We start from the raw sequence: 16,510 nt of genomic DNA on the forward strand, positions 1-16,510 counted from the left end.
TTTTTGCCACTGTTCTCGATGTCAACCACATAACAGTGTGCCACCAACCACTTCCACAGTATAATTCCTGAGATAAAGAATGGAAATTATATCTCTAGAGAGCCGGAACTTTAGCGTGGAACACGCTGCAAACCATTCAGTAACTAGAATCTTATCCCGTCTGCGAAGACTTTTAAGCCAAAACTCGAAAACAGAGGAAAGTAGTAGTTATACTCGTATTTTTTAACGAATACCGATGTCAGTGATATAAAAGATACTTTACAAAGAGAACTAAGTTTCAATACTCATGCGTTTCTCATTTCTAGAGAACCAGCAAATGTCTCTTCCACCCGTGATAGACTGAAATATGCCTTTGTAAAACCATTGCATAAAAAGGGGGATACGTCGGATGTCAACAACTATCGCCCAGTCTCTCTTCTGACAGCTCTATCAAACACTTTTGAGAAAGTAGTGTATTCAAGAGTAGCCTCCCATATTTGTAAAAATAAAGTACTAACAAAATGTCAGTTTGGTTTTCAGAAAGGCCTTTCAACAGAAAATCCTATATACGCTTTCACTGATCAAATATTAAATGCTCTAAATAACCAGACATCACCCATTGGTATTTTTTGTGATCTCTCAAAGGCCTTTGACTGTGTAAATCATGGAATTCTTTTAGATAAGCTAAATCATTATGGTTTGAGGGGGGCAGTGCACAAATGGTTTAATTCATACTTAACTGGAAGAATGCAGAAAGTTGAAATAAGTGGTTCATGTAATGTTAAAACAACAGCTGATTCCTTAAACTGGGGTGCTATCAAGTACGGGGTCCCACAGGCTTCGGTCTTAGGTCCTTTACTGTTCTTGATATACATTAATGACTTACCATTCCACATTGATGAAGATGCAAAGTTAGTTCTTTTTGCTGATGATACAAGTATAGTAATAACATACAAAAACCAAGAACTAAGTGATGTAATTGTAAATGATGTTTTTCACAAAATTATTAAGTGGTTCTCAGCAAACGGACTCTCTTTTAATTTTGATAAAACAGAGTGTATACATTATATATGACGGTAATATCTGTTCCCGAAAGAACAGTTACCGTGGATGACCATGCAGCTTTGCTAGAAATGAAATGATAATTAAATAGACACCCTAGCTGCAAACAGGCGTTGATGTACTTCATTGGGGACATGATGGGCAAACATCTATTAGGCGCACTACGAATGTAGTGGTGCGGACATGTTGGGAATGTGGATCTCACGGGGAGCGTGCAAGGGATAAGTCCCTGCAGACGCACTATCCTCTGTGCCCGCGGTGGCTCAGATGGATAGAGCGTCTGCCAAATAAGCAGGAGATCCCGGGTTCGAATCCCGGTCGGGGCACACATTTTCAACATGTCCCCAATGAAGTACATCAACGCCTGTTTGCAGCTAGGGTGTCTATTTAATTATCATTTCATTGCAGTATTACAGTTCCGTACAGTAAATGGCACAACTCCAGTAATAAATATAGACTTTGAACAGAAGTCTGTAGCTAAGGTAGAATTTTCAAAATTTTTAGGTGTGTCCATTGATGAGAGGTTAAACTGGAAGCAACACATTGATGGTCTGCTGAAACGTCTGAGTTCAGCTACGTATGCTATTAGGGTTATTGCAAATTTTGGTCATAAGAATCTGAGTAAATTAGCTTACTATGCCTACTTTCATTTACTGCTTTCGTATGGCATCATATTCTGGGGTAATTCATCGTTGAGTAGAAAAGTATTCATTGCTAAAAAAACGTGTAATCAGAATAATTGCTGGAGCCCACCCACGGTCATCCTGCAGACATCTATTTAAGGATCTAGGGATCCTCACAGTAACCTCACAGTATATATATTCACTTATGAAATTTGTTGTTAATAATCCAACCCAGTTCAAAAGTAATAGCAGCGTGCATAGCTATAACATCAGAAGAAAGGATGATCTTCTCTATGCAGGGTTAAATCTGACTTTGGCACAGAAAGGGGTAAATTATGCTGCCACAAAAGTCTTTGGTCATCTACCAAACAGCATCAAAAGTCTGACAGATAGCCAACCAACATTTAAAAATAAATTAAAAGAATTTCGAGATGACAACTCCTTCTCCTCATTGGCTGAATTTTTAGACATAAATTAAGGGAGGGAAAAAAACCAACTTAAACATTAGTGTCATGCAATATTTTGTGTAATGTAATATCTTGTACAGACATCTTTTAATAACCTGACACGTTCCACATCATTACGAAGTGTCGTATTCATGAACTATGGAACAAGTATTAATCTAATCTAATCTGTTTCACCATCGCGATTGAAACACCACATCGCCATCGATGTTCTCACAACGAAGTAAAGACAGGAAATGTGTACTGTGGCAATATACCTCAGAGTGGGACAAGAGGCTTCTGGAACTCTCAGGCCTGTCGGACCTACGAGACACAGAGAGAGAGAGACTTGTAACAACACGTTTCACTACAGCCCTGACAAAGATATGTGACGTCACTGATCACACCACCTCACAGTCGAAAAAGTGGCTTCTGGAATTCTCGGACATGCTGCACTGGTGACACACAAAGAGAGAGAGACTTCTAACAACTTGTTTCAGTACAGCCCTGACAAAGAAGTGCAGCATCATGGATTGCACCACCTCACAGTCGACTTTCATTCAAAATTTGAATTTCATTGGTTCCTGAAAATACTCTTTCCTGACCAGTGCCTGTTGTACTGGAAGCTCAGAGGCCTGTTATTGCAACAACCAAGCAGTCAACTGGTAACTTACATGGGAAGCGGGGAGGAGGGATAATCGTCCAGCCCAAACTCTGGCCATTTTGAATCTTCTTAAACTTCCACATAAAAATCGGAGAAAACCCGCAACACACGTGGTCAAGAAGGCTGCCCACAGATACATGTATTAGCTCATTATTCACCCGCCCAGAGGGCGACACAATTACGTCAACTGAACCCTTGTACCCTACCTGACCAGTTTGGAAGTCTCATCTGTGGGACGCGCCTTAAGTCAGAAATGTCAGTTCATTCCAGTCACCTGCTTCTGTCACCACGCGCCAGAACACCAGCTGGAGTAGTACTAGGAAAACAGCTACACATTTATCAGGATAATTACAATTAAATATTCGACAATGAGCGAAGTATTGGAAATACCTCGTCCTGACGACGTTGGCTCAGGAAATATCAATTTCCGACGTAAATCTATATCCTTATGACTGGACATAATTTTCCATGTAAAATCTATCATCCCCATTAGGGCTATCGGTACATTGAAATCGCAGTTTTCCACATCAGTTCTATATCTCCCATACGACTGGCCGTAGTCCAACCCACATCATTTTCTTCGCACATGCTGGAACACTGACCACAGAAACTTTACACTCCAATACACACAAATTTCAGACAAGCAGAGCAGTTATCGTTTATATGTGTATAGCGTACAAAAAAGTACGGTATGTCCACACTCACATGGCTGGGTGTCTCGATTCTCCTCACTACTAGGAAATTAATCGACATATAAGTTTTCCAGGCAATCAGATTCGGGAATAGACGGCAGGTACTGTATTTTCAATCAGCAGTTCTGGAACATAGTGCATCCCGCCAAGGCTCTCTCAAACAAGTGTTGTAAAGAACCGGCGTCTGGCACCTTGTGACAATCAACAGCACTCCCACGGATGAAAGCGATGGAAAGATTTCACCGACATGGATTAGTGTACTACAATAAACATCGTACCCGACAGTGTGACAAAGAATATGTGATGATATGCTTAGGGAATCCAATGAGAGGTCGTTTTGTGTATCCATTTTGTTACAGCTGTATTGCCTGCCCTGTTTGTACACTATAGCAGATCCAGTTGAGCCCTTGCATTGTTATATAGTGCAGCTATTTACGAAATGAATCTATCACGCCTTACAGTCGGATATACTCCTGAATGCGTTGAAATCACAATTCCCCGTGTCAAATCTATCCTCCTCCTATGGCTAAACATACGCAATTTTGTGCAGGAATAGTAGTCTAATCCTGTCCCACACACATCTGGCGATATGTCAAAACACTAATCACAGTAATTTTACGTTCCAAACAGCATAACATTCTCTACAAGTAGCGCGATTATCGTTTATAGGTGTATAGTTTTCAAAAGAATTACGGTATGTCCACACTCACACCAGCTGGGTGACGTTTTGCAGGGCATACCATAGCTTTCCAGTAACAAAACCCTCGCACAACATCCTCATTATCACATCACATCTTCTTCAAGGAATAAAGGGTGTAATTTCAATTAAAAATCACTCGCATCTTTTATTTGTGTTACATATGTTCCTGCAAGATAGTCACCATTTTCCAGAGCACGAAGAACTGATACCCCCAGTCAAGTCACAGACCCATGATAACACCACTGAAATCGCATCACGTTAGTAGGGGGAAAAGGGCGGTGTCAGTCCATTTTGTTAGTGCTGGTTGCCCAAATCAGCGGCAGCTATGAACTCAGGGGCAAACCTATTGTTCACTTTTGATTGGCAGGTACTTATCATATTGTTCCCTTTGACTGACAGGTACTTAACCTATTGTTCTGTAAAGTGGTTTTCCATGTCACCCCCCTTTCCTTTTGATTGACAGGCAATTTTGGCTGTGGGATTGTCTGACAGATACTCCGTTCAGTGCAGGGCTGTGCAGAGGGTATTCCCCCTCCCCTCTCAGAACACACCACACCACACTGCTACAGGTACACTTTCAGATCTGAGTTATTGGAATAGGCCCTCCTCTCACTCTTATCAATATGATTGACTACTTAATTCAATTATTCAATTAATTAACCTCTCTGGCAGGAATGTGCCATGCCCCCTGCCACACCCTCTGGCAGGAAATTCAAATTCCATCAGGACAATGCAACCTCTACTAACCTAAGAAAACGGTGGGAAAGTAGGTCACTTTGTCTACCTCCATTAACCTAAGTCATCCGACTGCCACCTCCTCCTAGGGATTGGAGGCAAATTTGAATTTTGGCCATTTGGGCTATCTCTACTAACCTAAGGTAATGGTGGAACAGAAACGGCACTTGGGATACCTCCAGTAACCTAAGTCATCCGACCACCACCTCTTCCTAGGAAATTGTGGGAAGAGCACTCGACCTGTGATGGAAGTAAGTCTTAATTTTGCATGCACTATTTATTTAAACAATTAGAGGCTGTACCTCCATGCAGTATGTTAACCATGAGGTTCGGAGTCCAACTAACCCAGTACACAGTCCTGGCACCAGAGGGCACTTTCATGCATTCCGTGATGTAATCCAAGACGGTGGGGAGAAATGGAACGAAACAATGTGATCGCCACAAGGTCTAGGCCTAGTACACAGTAGAGCCACCAGAGGGCGATGTCGTCAATTCCGTGACATAATCCAAGATGGCGGTGTGTTGGTGGAGAGGAAGAGTCTCATAACAAGAATTTAAGGATATATTCTTTATTTATATAAAAAAAATCAGTTTTTGGGGGTTGGATTTCTCTTGCTCGTCATTCTCTGCTGTCTGGAAACATTTAGCTTTTGTAAAAAGTAGTTACATGGAGCAAACATGTTGCATAACCTAATGTTCAGCACTGAACTCTGGGTGTCTTAACCTAATGTTCGCCCTTTGTCTGCATGTAACCTATAGTGCTGCTAAGTGGTTTTCCATGTCAACACCATTTCCTGAGACTATTGTACCGCCTTTGTTACCAAATTAAGTAATTCGTCGCGTCCTCCCACCATTATCTGGTACACTTTTCGAATTTCACATGCTTTTGAATGCCATTTCTGGTGTGTTCTCTTTGTCACCCACCCCCTTAAACTATTGTACTGCATTTTACGTAAAAATGACGCAAATTTACCCAGGGTTATGTACTTAACCTGCTGTTGTACTCCATGTCGATCACTCACACACACCCTACCCTTAACTATTGTAGGTTGGTTGGTTTTTGGGGAAGGAGACCAGACAGCGTGGTCATCGGTCTCATTGGATTACGGAAGGATGGGGAAGGAAGTCGGCCGTGCCCTTTCAGAGGAACCATCCCGGCAATTGCCTGGAGTGATTTAGGGAAATCACATTAACTATTGTAGTGCTAACACCATGTTGACATAAAAAATTTATACAAATTAATTAAATTGATATTCTTCACATGTATGGGGTACTTTTCTTAATTCCCAGCACGCTAATGGTCGGTAAAATCGTTCGAATACAGTTTAAACAAAAGATCGCTAATAAAAAACACACCCGGCCACACAAAACCCGACACCGATGCCAGAGTCCGAGTGCATTAGCGGGCCCCATGAAGTGGCGATGTGGCCATCAGCCTCCCAGCGACATACAGGTGTCTGTTCAGGACCCGCAAGCATGAGGCAGAGGCATCCCTTTCATAGTTGACACCCCAGAAATTTCTGTCGAAGTATGTGTTCTCCTAGGCACCGTTGCTTGCACAATGACCCTTAGTTGAGGTGCAGGTCCAGCACCAAGAGATGTTGCAATGCTTCCCAGAATAGCACAGGGTGCATTGTTCCTAGCAATCCTAACAGGACAGCCCATTCGTCACTGCATTTACCCATGAAACTGCTGTTGCTGGCGGTGTGCGAGCACCGTTCGCCATTTTTTGCTGCAGACGAGACGTTCAGCGGCAAAAACCTAGTTTGCACAGATCGCTAAATTGCACTGGCAGTTAAACACCGCAAAATTTGTCTACAGATCATCAAATGCATACAAGACTCACAAGAATATTAGGAGTGAGGTACATATTTACCAGTGTAGCTATAATCAAATATTACGATTGCTACTGCAGTCTGACACCGATCGATGTACAGGTAATTTCCCCTCTTGATGGCTGTGGTTCTGGAACGAATCTCAGTATCTATAGCATACGTAATTTTCCACATAAAATTCTCCCTCTATGAAGGATAGGCGTTCAGCACTATATGTGATAATGAATACCGCACCTGCAGGCGTAATGCTAGGAAAGACATCACCAACGCGAGTTGGTGTACTGTAATCATCATCACTATCGATAGAAAAACAAGGAAAATGCGAATTCGTTCTTCCTCGCGGTCCTAATATGGCACCCCGTCCATCACGTGTTGCCCTTCCTGTTTTCAAGATAGAAAAACTTTCTCATTGCTATGTAGAGAATCCTATATCCCAGCACAAAGGATGTCTTGTGAAAGAATGTGGGATTATATTTGGCTCTTATCGAATTTACCCACCGAATTACTGATGCCACCAGTTTGGAAGCACCGTCCGCCTTTTTTTTCCTGCTGACGACACTTTCAGTGGCAAAAAACTATTTTACACCGATCGCCATATTGCACCGATAACTAAACCTTGCTAAGTGTCATACATATCGTCATATATGGAAAGACTCTTGCTCAGTTACACTATTATCCCACTGAGGACAGGAGCCTGAATATTACAGCATGAAACTGATCTCCAACCCAGCAATATATCACCACATACCATGTCAATGTAGTAACCATACAATTTGTACACTGCACCATACAAAATCAGCCCTCTTACGTTATTCATACATATACTACGAAGACAGACAGCACTGTATATACTGCTCACAGCATTAGATATTTCCCTGCGAGGTCAGCAGTCATCCACTCCCAACGGGTGACTAGAGCGCCCTCAGCAGACCGAAGTCTCTCTCACAACTGTTCTACAAATTCGGGTTCCTTCCCCCTCGGCACAAACGCGTTACTGTTTCTGGTCCGGACCTGTTTGCTTGCTTGCTTTTCTACACCCATCTCTAGAGTCTGGGATTACAAGAACTCATGTAATTTCGCATGGTTTGCCATAATATTGTACCATTTTCGTGGTACTTCTCGATATCAAGCACACAGCAGTATCCTACCCATCGCACATGCGACGTAATTCCGAAGATATAGACTGGAAATTATTTGTCTACTAACCCCAAACTTTAACGAGGTGGAGCGTGCTCTAGACCACTGAGTAATTAGAAACTTATTCCACCTACGAAGACCTTTACATGAGAACTCGAAACAATTAGAGGAAAATGATATTTCCTTTTGTGAATACTGATGTCAGTGATGTAACAGATTCCAAATCGTCCCTATAATTTACAAAGCCAACTAAGGTTTTTCTCATGTCTAGAGAACTGGCAAGCGTGTCTTTCACGTGCTAGATGCACACACCACAATCGATCTTCTCTCAAGTAAATAAAGAAGTAAAATACAAGGAAGCAATCAACAGACAATTTATATGGGAGGGAATAATGGGCTAGCGCAAACACATGTCCATATTGAATCATGTCAAATTTCCATTTGATCACGAAAGCTGCCCAACAGATATTAAGTATTAGTTCGCTATTCAACTGCCTAAAGGACAAAGGACAATTCAGTTAAGTCAGCTACATTCCTATACTCCAACAGGCCTCTCCATCTGGACAGCTTCTACTATTAATGGGAAACGTGAATTATTCCTGTCACCGACACTGCATGCCAGAATCGTCGTAGGAAACCGGTCACATATATGTTTTATCATTCTACTTACAGCTAAATGTTACGATTACCATCTCAGTTGAACGACGTTCGACTATGAGTGAAGTATGGGAAATACACCCTGGTGACGACTGTGGCTCTAGAAATAGAAGTATCTGTACAATTCGTATGACTTGACATAGTCTTCGCTTTGCTGTCACAGTACCTCCACGTCAAATCCATACCTTCCTTATGACTGGACATAGTCATTTCCTTTGCACATATCGGAACACTAACACATACTTTATAAGCCTGATGTTCAAGGCGAACCTATCATGCACCGCCTACTACTAAGTATAATACTTCGCCAACAAATGATTGCAGACGATACAAAATAATACTGACCAAAAATCAACGATGGGTGTACATGTATCATTCGTTTTTCTTGGGTGTGCTACCACCATGTCTTATAAAGAGAGGCGTAATAGTCTTACAAACCGCTATATGTAAAAAAAAAAAAAAAACACTTTACCATCACATGCGGTCTTGTTTCTACAAGTACACACAAATATTCATTTTAAAAGCTATACCGGCTTTATAAATCCACGTACGGCATTACCTACGAAACACGTGGTTTTTCCAAATACCATGGCACTGAATATAGACGGCGATCGCCGGAGTGTATATTATCATACCAACAGTGTTGTTACACATGGCAGACAGTGAGTGCACCCTTGTAAAAAAATTATCGAATTTTCAAAGTAATTCGGCTAAAGCACGTGGTATGAAACAGGTATGTGCAACCGGCTCACGCCGCTGCCAGTAGATATTTCTCCAGTTTTTATAACGCATTCTGTCTGGATGCCGTATCATATTTCTGGCACTCTCATATCTAGGAACGAGCCTCCTTTCTCGAACCTATCTGCTACTGTAAAATTCCAAGATGGTTTTAGGTAGCCCCTATGTATCTTGCAACTACCCCTCAGACGCTGCACTACCATCCCTACAGCGTTGCGCGTGTGATTGTTCCAACGTAAGTCGGAACTGAGTAGAAGTCGGAGAAAGCTATATTTACCACCTTCTGCAACCTGTGTAGAAATAGGCGAAGCGGATTGCTCTGTCAGAACTGTGTTTGGACAATTCGACGGAATTGAAGCCTGCTCCTGCAACTGGGGATAGTATAAAAGACAGTACGAGAACTGGGGGAAGGATGTAGATTCTGATACTGCATTGTGGTGCTTCTCCAAACTACAAAGAGGTACTGCAGATCCATGTCCCTCAGGATCCAGTGATGTCTATCACCCCAACATTCTCTCATCGTTATTCTGTTCAATCCTCCAGAGAAAAATTACGAACTATAAAAACTCCACTAACTTCATCCGATAGAGAACTCCATAAGATTTTTACTGCGTCTCTCCCCTCCAATATATCGAAAACAAATACCATATGTGTGCCGGCATCGAGCACATGTGACGATCCTTTTAAATATCAGGTGCTGATCCACTGCACAGATCAGTTTAAAATTTCATCACCTGTACTGTATGAGGATGACTGTATCCCACAGACTATACTGAAAGTCGCAAGATACGCTCCCTGTGACCCCGTATCGTTGTCTGAAACATTGTTTTTTTTTCTGTTGTAACACGCTCTACACAGTGCCATACATTTTCTTTTCCTGTCATGACCTCGAGATCCGTGTCAAGTTCTAAACTGACATTAACACGTTCTGATCCATTGCCTCTCGGAGAAAACTAGACGTTGCACGGTGTAAATCATCTTGGTACTGCGCCTACCATAACATGCCACACACCCTGGGTGATTTTAAATACGAGGGCTGTCCAAAAAGTAAGTTACGATTGATCGCGAAATGAAAATCACAGTGAAAATCAGAAATGTTTCATTTGTAACAGTTAGCTACACCTTTCAGCTACTTCTCTACGTAGTCGCCGTTCTCACTCAGACATTCGTCGTAGCGTTGTACCAACTTTCCAATACCCTCATCATAGAAGGCAGCCGCCAGTGCTTTCCGCCAATTCTCTACGATGGCCTAAAGCTCGTTGTCTGTGCCAAAATGTTGTCTTCATAGCCAGCGGTTCGTTTGAGCAAAGATGAAACTCAGTGGGAGACAATTACGGGCTATATTGTGGGTAACCAAACATTTCCAATTGAAACGATGCAGGAACATCTTCATTGCCCCTGCAAAATGAGGCTGAGAATTGTCGTGAAGAAGAAACCCACGACAGTTATGTAATGTTGGTTGCATAGCTTCAGGGGAAAATTCTCACCAGGCCCTCGTACTTGGCAGGAGACACTATTTTCTATAACACCTTTACGCGCTCACTAAGAGCTCAGGAATGAAAAGAGCGACATAATTCTACCTAGAGTCATACTAGAGACACTGCCCAACACATTTTTGCAAAGCTTTATCGGATTTTCATAGTCGTTTCCATTTCGCGACCGATCGTAACTTACTTTCTGGACATCCCTCGTAAAAGACAGCTACAACATAAGGAAACTGAAAGAGTTTGGTGGCATTGTGCAGAGTTTCCAAACTGCTGTCCGAAAGTGATTGACGACCTCTACATTTACAGTCATCTGTCACAGTGACGGAATACCTGATGGCTCTGCGTTCCGTTTCGACTGATTCCTCACATTGCAGTCATGTACGCAATCACTGTTTCGGTGTTATCCATCCCCAGAAGGTGTTGTCCCTCCACAAAAACTTTTTCTCCATCTCAAACAAGCGATGTCAGTCAATCATTATGTGGTAACCAACAGTGTACCAGTGGACAGATGTGATGGAAAGACACCATCAATGTACGCTAATAATAATCATCAATGTTGATAGTGTGAACAATTTTAGCAATTTTACAATAATTTCAAGCCCAAGCAGGGCTGCGACAGCATGTTTTCCAATTTCAGTATCATAGCTAAACTGGCACCCTCTCTACTTTGCGAGTATCATTGTACAGTGCTATACTATATCTTCGGGTCAGTGCATTTGCTAAAGGTGTTGGCAGCTGTATTACATTTACAAGCAATTTTAGAACACGGAACGAGAGGTTATGTCATGATCGCATGGGTAGAACTGACATAAAAAACGATAGTATTGCGGGAAATACGTATATATTGATGGAATATACACCGAAATGCGGGGAAATTGAGGAAGTACTTGCGTTTCTTCTGCTTGGCACAGAACATTTTGTACATGGGAACAAGCATGCGACAGCAAGAGATATCCGAGAAAACATCGACATAGATGCGAAGAGAAGCATGGAGGGGACTAATGACCTCAGCAGTTGAGTCCCATAGTGCTCAGAGCCATTTTGAGAAGCATGGAAACAGTCACTTTTTTCCGTCAAGGCAGCATTCTACTGCATATCTATTGACGTAACAGTAATACACGCGAGTTGAGTACTGTATTTGACGCTTTTCAGGAAGACAGAGAACCATCTGCCTCTAAACTCACTTGCATCTGCGTTAAAGGACGATATAGAGGCGACGGATTGGTTGGTTGAGATGGAATTGTAAGGAGATGCGATTTAATGGTAGACTGATGACGCATTCTAGAGAGAGAGAGAGAGAGAGAGAGAGAGAGAGGGAAGTTGCTGCAGGTCATTTGACCACTTTTTTCCTGATGTTCCGTCAGGATGCATCAGGTGTGTAACATAGCCTGCATTCGACTCGTATACAACCGCTTGTTCTGTGTGGGTCTTAGAGCAATGTCTACTTGCGATCGTTAACGGTAAACCTCTCGGTCATCAGAGGAATTCCTTCACACATGTGATGAAACGTGACACATTCCTCTAAACGAACGAAGATTTATGCGATGTACTCCATTCCCCTGTCGCATCTTAAATGTAAAATTGATACTACAGTTTCATAACTAAGTTAGCGATAGGTGTTTGTGAGATACTGCAATCCCCTGTGTATACATTTTCTTCACAGATGTGTTGTTTACAAAGTTAGTGGCGGCATGACTTGTAATTTCACATGTCAGACGCCTCTGCTATGCGTTTATCTGATTCCGTATAAGAGGTATTCTCCGTTACTAAGGATCATTTTATATAGGACTGATTTTGGCATAGTATAATTTCTGAACAGTGATTGGATGTGGACAATGGACGCTATACATCTATGGAAAGCTATATTGTGTATGTATCACACAGAGCCACTGTTTTAAGGAAGTAGATTTTTCGTTTTACGGTTCGATGCCATAGTTTATCGTAGAGAAACCTGCAAGAAGGATGTATGTAATGCGCTGGAAATACATTTCCTACACTGGAATATTAACAGCGCAGTATTCCACACGACTGATAGGTCGGAAACTCAAGCGATCTAACATTATAGCCTGTTTTAAGTATGGTATGGTGTAGCCTTAGGAGTGCGTGTGTTTATGTTCCATCTTACCTTCCAGGTACTGACCCTAGACTCTAGAACCATACTGTAGAGTTGATAGCGTAGGTGATTTATGTAAAATTCTTCGAACTCCATCCTTCTGGAGTTGCATCATGCATTAAAATCACTCGTATCTTGTTCTTCTTAACTGTCTGCTATTACATCACAACACTTTCAAATAGTCGCTATACACCGATAAGGGGTGCTAACCTCCTCGACATGGGTGTATCTGGAGAAATCTTGTATACTTGGATGGGTGAGGACTTGGCAAGCTCCATTCATTCACGAGACGTGGAATGTAGCGGTCTACTTCTGGTCGGTTACAGATTAAATCGGTAAATGTGCTGCAGGGCGAATTGGTCAACGACAGTGTGAGGGGTCTTTCAGTCTCTAATTTTACCCTAAGACTGTGAGAATGCTCTGTGAACCCACATCAGCATAGAGACAGACCTATGGTCGAGGTGTTAGAAATATGTAGAGCGCTGTCTGGTATACTTTGATGATGTATGTGTTCGATAACTAACAATGAATGGACGTACTGCACAGTCATCTATCTACATTCGCAATGATACTCGTGAAGCAGAGAGGGGGGGCCGTTTAGCTATGATACTGAAATTGGGAAACATGTTGTCAGAGCATTGCTCGGTGTTGTAATTACTGTAAAATTGCTAAAATTGTTCATGCTATCAACGGTGATGAGTATTATTAGAGTACATTGATGGTGTCTTTTCCACCCCATCTGTCCACTGGTATGCTGTTGGTTACCACATAATGATTGACTGACATCGCTTGTTTGAGATGGAGAAAGAGTTTTTGAGGAGGGACAACACCTTCTGGGGATGGATAGCGCCAAAACAGTGATTGCGTACATGACTGCAATATGAGGAATCAGTGGAAACGGAACGCAGAGCCATCAGCTATTCCGTCACTGTGACAGACGACTGTAAATGTAGAGGTCGTCAATCACTTTCAGAGAGCAGTTTGGAAAATGTATCGTCTGCAATCATTTATTGGCGAAGTATTATACTTAGTAGTAGGCGGTGCATGATAGGTTCGCCTTGAGCGTCAGGCTCATAAAGTACGTGTTTGTGTTCCGACATGTGCAAAGGAAATGACTATTACCGGTCATAAGGAAGGTATGGATTTGACGTGGAGGTACTGTGACAGCAAAGCGAAGACTATGTCAAGTCATACGAATTGTACAGATACTTCTATTTCTAGAGCCACAGTCGTCACCAGGGTGTATTTCCCATACTTCACTCATAGTCGAACGTCGTTCAACTGAGATGGTAATCGTAACATTTAGTTGTAAGTAGAATGATAAAACAAATATGTGACCGGTTTCCTACGACGATTCTGCCGGTGCATGCTTGAAATGCAGTGTCGGTGACAGGAATAATTCACGTTTCCATTAATAGTAGAAGCTGTCCAGATGAAGAGGCCTGTTGGAGTATAGGAATGTAGCTGACTTAACTGAATTGTCCTCTAGAGAGTTGAATAGCGAACTAATACTTAATATCTGTTGGGCAGCTTTCGTGATCAAGTGGTAATTTGACAAGATTCAATATGGTCATGTGTTTGCGCTGGGCCATTATCCCCTCCCATATAAATTGTCGGTTGACTGCTTCTTTGTATTTTACTTCTTTATTTAGTTGAGAGAAGATCGATTGTGGTGTGTGCATCTAGCACGTGAAAGACACGTTTGCCAGTTCTCTAGACAGGAGAAACACTTTAGTTGACTTTGTAAATTATAGGGACGATTTGGAATCTGTTACATCACTGACATCAGTATTCACAAAAGGAAATATCATTTTCCTCTAATTGTTTCGAGTTCTCATGTAAAGGTCTTCGTAGGTGGAATAAGTTTCTAATTACTCAGTGGTCTAGAGCACGCTCCACCTCGTTAAAGTTTGGGGTTAGTAGACAAATAATTTCCAGTCTATATCTTCGGAATTACGTCGCATGTGCGATGGGTAGGATACTGCTGTGTGCTTGATATCGAGAAGTACCACGAAAATGGTACAATATTATGGCAAACCATGCGAAATTACATGGGTTCTTGTAATCTCAGACTCTAGAGCTGGGTGTAGAAAAGCAAGCAAGCAAGCAGGTCCGGACCAGAAGCAGTAACGCGTTTGTGCCGAGGGGGAAGGAACCCGAATTTGTAGAACAGTTGTGAGAGAGACTTCGCTCTGCTGAGGGCGCTCTAGTCACCCGTTGGGAGTGGATGACTGCTGACCTCGCAGGGAAATACACTCCTGGAAATGGAAAAAAGAACACATTGACACCGGTGTGTCAGACCCACCATACTTGCTCCGGACACTGCGAGAGGGCTGTACAAGCAATGATCACACGCACGGCACAGCGGACACACCAGGAACCGCGGTGTTGGCCGTCGAATGGCGCTAGCTGCGCAGCATTTGTGCACCGCCGCCGTCAGTGTCAGCCAGTTTGCCGTGGCATACGGAGCTCCATCGCAGTCCTTAACACTGGTAGCATGCCGCGACAGCGTGGACGTGAACCGTATGTGCAGTTGACGGACTTTGAGCGAGGGCGTATAGTGGGCATGCGGGAGGCCGGGTGGACGTACCGCCGAATTGCTCAACACGTGGGGAGTGAGGTCTCCACAGTACATCGATGTTGTCGCCAGTGGTCGGCGGAAGGTGCACGTGCCCGTCGACCTGAGACCGGACCGCAGCGACGCACGGATGCACGGCAAGACCGTAGGATCCTACGCAGTGCCGTAGGGGACCGCACCGCCACTTCCCAGCAAATTAGGGACACTGTTGCTCCTGGGGTATCGGCGAGGACCATTCGCAACCGTCTCCATGAAGCTGGGCTACGGTCCCGCACACCGTTAGGCCGTCTTCCGCTCACGCCCCAACATCGTGCAGCCCGCCTCCAGTGGTGTCGCGACAGGCGTGAATGGAGGGACGAATGGAGACGTGTCGTCTTCAGCGATGAGAGTCGCTTCTGCCTTGGTGCCAATGATGGTCGTATGCGTGTTTGGCGCCGTGCAGGTGAGCGCCACAATCAGGACCGCATACGACCGAGGCACACAGGGCCAACACCCGGCATCATGGTGTGGGGAGCGATCTCCTACACTGGCCGCACACCACTGGTGATCGTCGAGGGGACACTGAATAGTGCACGGTACATCCAAACCGTCATCGAACCCATCGTTCTACCATTCCTAGACCGGCAAGGGAACTTGCTGTTCCAACAGGACAATGCACGTCCGCATGTATCCCGTGCCACCCAACGTGCTCTAGAAGGTGTAAGTCAACTACCCTGGCCAGCAAGATCTCCGGATCTGTCCCCCATTGAGCATGTTTGGGACTGGATGAAGCGTCGTCTCACGCGGTCTGCACGTCCAGCACGAACGCTGGTCCAACTGAGGCGCCAGGTGGAAATGGCATGGCAAGCCGTTCCACAGGACTACATCCAGCATCTCTACGATCGTCTCCATGGGAGAATAGCAGCCTGCATTGCTGCGAAAGGTGGATATACACTGTACTAGTGCCAAACATTGTGCATGCTCTGTTGCCTTTGTCTATGTGCCTGTGGTTCTGTCAGTGTGATCATGTGATGTATCTGACCCCAGGAATGTGTCAATAAAGTTTCCCCTTCCTGGGACAATGAATT

The 16,510-nt window shown here is 43.5% G+C and overlaps 1 non-coding gene across 1 annotated transcript; it reads left to right on the forward strand.

Annotated features, from left to right (window-relative positions):
• Positions 1-1,292: 1,292 nt before the first annotated feature.
• Trnai-aau (transfer RNA isoleucine (anticodon AAU)) lies at positions 1,293-1,367 on the forward strand. The gene has a single exon. It is a non-coding gene; the product is annotated as a tRNA-Ile (tRNA).
• The last annotated feature ends 15,143 nt before the right edge of the window (positions 1,368-16,510 follow it).

Source organism: Schistocerca nitens, chromosome 3 (assembly GCF_023898315.1).
Source record: "Schistocerca nitens isolate TAMUIC-IGC-003100 chromosome 3, iqSchNite1.1, whole genome shotgun sequence".
NCBI lineage: Eukaryota > Metazoa > Arthropoda > Insecta > Orthoptera > Acrididae > Schistocerca > Schistocerca nitens.